Source organism: Alligator sinensis, unplaced genomic scaffold (genome assembly GCF_000455745.1).
Source record: "Alligator sinensis unplaced genomic scaffold, ASM45574v1 scaffold941_1, whole genome shotgun sequence".
NCBI lineage: Eukaryota > Metazoa > Chordata > Crocodylia > Alligatoridae > Alligator > Alligator sinensis.
In genome coordinates this window covers 770803-776802 of record NW_005842163.1, presented here as the reverse complement: position 1 = coordinate 776802, position 6000 = coordinate 770803, and positions in this window count along the sequence as shown.

The following is a 6000-nucleotide window of genomic DNA, read 5'->3' as shown; positions in this document are numbered from 1 at the left end:
CGGCAGGGGAGGAACGGAGCGGAGCCACAGAGAGCGCCCCCTGGCATCGGGGCAAGAATGGGCAGCCTCCCATCTAATTACAACCAATTATGAGACAACGAGGTGTGGCAGGAAAGTGAGGTGGGCGGTTAGCCCAGGAACAGGTGGACGAGCCAATGGCAGACTGACTCTGAGAAAGCCCCCTGTTACCGTGAGGATAAAGAACTTCGACCACTGACTAAACTGGGTAAGTTCATGAAAGAGTATGTATGATAGGACAGAGGTCCTGGTTCAGTAATCACTCAGTGTATGCATATATATGGAGTTATGTATTTGGAATCTCCATGTTGGGGTCTAGAGGTAACCCTCACGTAGTATGGAAAGTACCTGGTAATCCCATGCTTCAGGGCCTTTGCTGGTCATGAGTAGCTTCATGGAAGGGATTATTTCTCCCCTCATGAATCTTGCTGGCTTCCTCTGAAGCACTGAGACACTGGCAACCACTAAATTGAGGGGTTTAGAGAATGCTATGCTAATACTTCCACCAGTACTTTGAAAATCCAGAGGTGTCTAGGTAGGGGGTCTTGCTTTTCTGCTCTAGGTTGTACTGGTTGGCAAATTTGGGGTCACGAAGCAATTTTCCCCTTATGTCAAACTCCCATGACTTATGAGGCCTTTTGCCTTAATAGCATCAGGCTGGATCCTCCTCCTAGAACCCCCTGCGCTCAAAATAGCCAACTACTTACCTGCCATTGCACTGGTGGGGCATCAGCAGTGCCCTTGTCTCCCCTAATTTTTACATGCATGTTACAGAGCATTTCAGATTATGTACCTTGTATTTGTGTGGGGGTTCAAAGTGGTGATTTGAGGGATTTCTTGGGTCAGTGATTGTCTGCAGGTGAAGGGGAGTAGACTTCATGGCTCAGGAGGTCCTTTCCAGTTTTTGATTCCTATACTTGAAGCCTTGCAGAAATGGCCAGCATGCAGAGATTATTGACAGCACAAGAATTTAATTTTAGTTATAACAAGCAACTCAAAATCTGAATCCAAAGAATACTACATTTGGAGTCTTGAACCCGTCTAGGATTATAAACCTTTAGGCAAAAGTAGTGGAAGGGCTAATGGGAAATCTTTTTACAGACGTATACCAAATCATCTTTGAGGAAGTTTAACAGTCTCTGGTAAGGCTGTGTGAGGTCCTAGAAATTAATAAGACCATTAATATAGCAGCTAACTCATAGCCCATTCTTCTAGGCTGCTGCATGGGAAAAGGAGAACATAACTTAATCAGCAATAATCACTCTGCCCGACCTTGTGCCTGACTTCAGACCTTCTCTCCTTATTCTGCCCTGGAATCTTGTCTAAATTATGGCAGTCTCCGTGGGCTGCTCATGGACTGCAAACTAATCCAGAATCGACATCACACAGCCCATTCAGGTCTTGTCCTTGACAAGCCCCTCTCTACCCTATACTGCCCCATATGCCCCAGTTTGTGATGAGTGTCCCCAAAGGGTAGCTCAGAAGCCGTGTTTCACAGAGCACACCCCAGGGAGCTGCCCCCATAGCAGAACCAGAGTTTGTGCTGGATTTTCTGTCTCGTGTCAAAAAAGGACAAAACAGGCCTTGTTGCAGTGAGGATCTCATGCTGTCACCATAAACACCAGTTGTATCCTTGACCAAATATTTAAGGATTGCCTAGATTAGCCTCCACACACAGAGATAACTGTCAGGCTAAAGGCTCTAATGAAGACAAACTATGAATTTAGGTATCGTATGCAAATAAGCGACCCATTTCTATAGGTCTTTCTCATGCAGGTTGGCATTGGAAGGCCTGAGCTTGACATTCGTCCACAGACAAATCTCTGGCTGCTTTTAGTCATGCCCTGTCAGAGACACGAGTGTTGACTAAATGCAAAACTGCTTCTGTAAGACCCATTTTAAGAGCTTCTCCCAAGTAAGGAGAATAGGATATGGGGTGGACCATTCTGGCCATTAAGTCTAGTCCCATGAATTTACAAGCAACCCTTTTCTGAAAAGGATTCACACCTTTTCCACACCAGAGTCACTTTGTAATCCCCACAACCTGCCCCAAGAGATCAGGACATGACCAATTCCTTTTTTCCCCAGTTATTCATCCAGATCCCTTCAATAACGCCCTTTCAGAAGAGATTTTTGTCTCCAGCTTCAAAGACACAGGCCCACACAGGTAATGGCCAAGCTTGCTCTGCAGCTCGGAGTTAGCTTTTCAAGTGCTTCCTGAACTGCAGTTACTAACCCCACACCTGCTATATTAGGATCCTTGTTCGCTCTGAGAAACTTGATGCCACTTCTTTTTTAAGTGTGGCCAAAAGCTGTTATGCGTCTCATGAAATGACAAGATGATTTGGTCTTGATCTGGAAAAGGAGCTGCTTTTGTTTGTCCTGTGAATACTTTTGGTCAGGATGTTTAGATCATAGATGATCAGAGACAGGTCCAAGCCACCAGATTTCGAAACGGCTGTTTGCTGGATAAATCTCAAATGTTTCCATCCTGGAACAAACATGAGGGTAGTGTCCAGACTAGACCTTGCAAATGTGTTAACAACCTTGAGTCAACTGGCAACCAATTCAGAGGTAAAAACTCTTATGCAGACCTATCCTCTGAGGCCGCTGTTTATAATAAGGCTTTCAGTTACAGACTGACCTGTGAACATAATTAAAATATGCCACATTCTTGACTTTCAAACGCACTTCTGGAAATTGGCCAATGCAAAGCACAAACTCAGATTTTGTTCACCAAGATTTGAAAAGACTGTCAGACAATGCACCACTTCTTTCATTAACAGTTGACTGTAAAAATGTCTATCCTGCATAAAATGTGCAAAGGTAGGAGGCATGCAGCTCAGCAACGCTGTGCTAATAAGGACATGAAAGCATTTGAGGAAAATATATAAAAGGCTCCATGTGAATGATTTTACAAAATGACCATGTTTTGGTTTGTGCTGGGATTTCTAACAAATAATGTCCATAACTTCCATATTTCATGCTTAAACATTTTCCCTTTTTATATGGTTAAAACTTACGTTAGTCTCTCCAATAAATATTACATCTGACCCAAAAAACATTTTAGAAATGGGACCAAAGAGATGGTTCTGGGACATGTTAATAATAAAACCCATCAAGATCTGGGATTCATTTTAATTATTTTTAAGCAAATTCCAAGGGGGGCACAAGATGGCGCTATTATTCTCTCTTTGAGTATGTCCCAGGCCCTCAGCGCCTACAGACATTAATGTGCCACTGAATACATTTCCAAGCCCAAGGCTTCAAAACCCAAATCAGAGCCTCCCAAATCATGAAATAGTCTTTAAAAAAATCCCACAATATATATTTTTTAAATAATACTTTTTGGCTTCCTTTTTTTTTTTGCTTTCTGCATGAAATGAAGCAACCTTCATTTTTTAATACCTTTTGGCCACGTTTTCAAGCTTTTCTACATCACCACAGAAGTAGAAACTCGCTGTTTTGCAATGGAAGCTGAGATCCGCATTATTAGATGATGCCAGGAGTCAGATTTTATAACACTAAATAGAACAAGATGTACAATAAAACGGTCAGCCCAAAAACAATACAAAATTGGCTTCAAACCACATCATAGCCAATACCATGAAACCCATTGTATCTGCAGGATGCTAATCAGTTCACTAGTTTTGTAATGATCCAGATATTTGGCAGAGCTAGTTCTCCGTTCTGTGCCATTGCTTATACCTTGCTTTTCTCATGTGGTAGCTGGGTAGAGAATGAGGCCCCCTGATTTGCACATTTGTGTCTGAGTAACAGATCTCTTACTAGACTGATGAACTTTGCTTGGCCTTAGCAAACATTTCTTAACAAGGAAACAAGCCTGAGGGTGCATGGAAAGCTGATGGGAGCCAGGAAAGGTAGATGATATATGATAGCGGGCAAGCAAATCTGATACATCACATAGCATTGAGAACTAAATGATCCAGAATAGAGGTCACAAAGCCTACCCTGTAGGTCAGGATTGGGCATTTATTTCAGCTGGAGGGCCTCATAACAAGTTTTGGTGAGTTGAGGGCCACAAGGATAGCTCTGCCCCTTGACAGGCGCTCTGCCCCTTGGCAGGTGCCCCACCCCGATTGCCATTTTGGTATTGCAACTCCTGCCCCTAACCCCTGACCTTTGCCACCAGAAGCCCCTCCTCTTGCCCCTGGAAGTACTCTATTTTGGGAGAGGTGGTTGCTGTCTTGGAACTGGAAAAAAACCAAATCATATACTAAAAATGAAACATCTACTATAACATATTTTAATTTAATTTTTAAAAACTTGTCCTGATTTATGTGTGTTTGTATAGTATATATAGAGGTGCTTGCATAATGGCTCCAAATAAAGTCTTACTTTTGTATGGTATGTGTTGGGGTGTGTGGTTGGGGGCATGGGTATGTGTGTGTGTGGGTAGGTATGGGGTTTGTGGGGGTGTTGGGTGTGTGTGTGGGTGTGTTTGGGTATGGTGGAGTGTGGGGTGTGCATGTGGTGGTACCTTCCACCCCATGGCGCACTGCCTCCACTACTGGTGGTGGCAACAACAGCAGCAGGTGGCGGGCCCTTTGGGTACTCATGGCCCGTGGCAGTCAGAGCCACCAGTGGCGTGTGGCTCCAGCTGACTCCTGGGAGCTGCATGTGGCAGCAGGAGTGGGACCAGGCTGGCTTGGCTGCATCGCATGGGGCTCCCCGTGGCTCACATGCCGTTCCTGGGACTCAGCTGGAGCTGTGTGTCCCGATAGAGAGCCCCCGAATGGACCTGGCAGCCTGGCCCCATTCTCTGCTGCCATGTGCAGTTTCTTGGACTTGCCTGGGGCACCAAGAAGTGGGGTCAAGCTGACTGAGCTCCATTATGCGGGGCTCCCTGACACTTCTGGAGCAGCATGTGGCAGCAGGAAGAGCTATCAGGCCACCAGCTCCATTGTATGGGGCTCCCAGGTGAGTTGTGGGAGCTGTACATGAGCCGTGGGGAGCCCCATGCAGTGAAGCGAGGCTAGCCCTGTGCTCCCACCAGCCTGGGCCTCGCATTACTGTCAGTCCGGGCTTCATGCTCCCACCATACTGCCCCAGCCCCATGCTCCTGGCACAGGCTCTGCGCTCCTGCCAGCTTCAAGGCCAGTCCTGTTCTCTCACCCAGCTGCAGCTCCAGCTCAGATGTGCATGCTGTCTGGGCCCAGGGCCAGGGCCCTCCCACGGGCAAGGGCAGGTGTGCAGTGCACTGTCCCGTGGGAGTGGGAGTGGGTGGGTTCAGTCTCATGTGAAGCACAGCAGGGGCAGCTCTGGGCCTGGCTGGATACAGTTAACCGGTGAGCACACACCCGCAGACCGAATAAAATCACCCGATGGGTTAGATCCAGCCCACAGGATATATTTGGCCTGCCCCCGCTGTAGGCCTCGGAAAGTTCATGTCCTGGAGTTCTAACAATAGGTTCAAGTTGATCAAGCCAGATCTGAACTTCCCAAAGTTTGGCAATATTCTGGTCATGAACTTTTGGTATATACTTATCTGATTTGTTTGGTGTGCTCCAGACCTGTTTCTTTTCTTACTGGTGCTAGTTCAGTTTGAAACCTGTGCAGATCCTAGCCAATAAACTTTACCCACCTTCTTTCTTACTTTGGTTATTGTTGGTCGTGATTTATTAAAAAGACAGGGTCTGACTCCCCACTACCTCGCACCCTATGTAGTGATTTGCACCTTCATAAAAGGGCTGACCGAAACCCCATGGTGGTCTCTGATGAGATGCTCTGAACTAGGAGAAAAGTGGATGCAAAATACTACATTGGTAGGAGAGGAGAATTCTGATTTGGTCGCATTTTGTAAAGGAGTGAGTACACAAAGTACATATTTAAATACTCTTTGCAACAAAGTTTTCTTTATAATGTGGGGTGTTGGAAGCAGGAAGATGAGCCTTGAAGAGGAACATGACACTTCTCGAATTCAAAGAACAGGGACAGGTGAGTTTTTAATTGCCACATTAA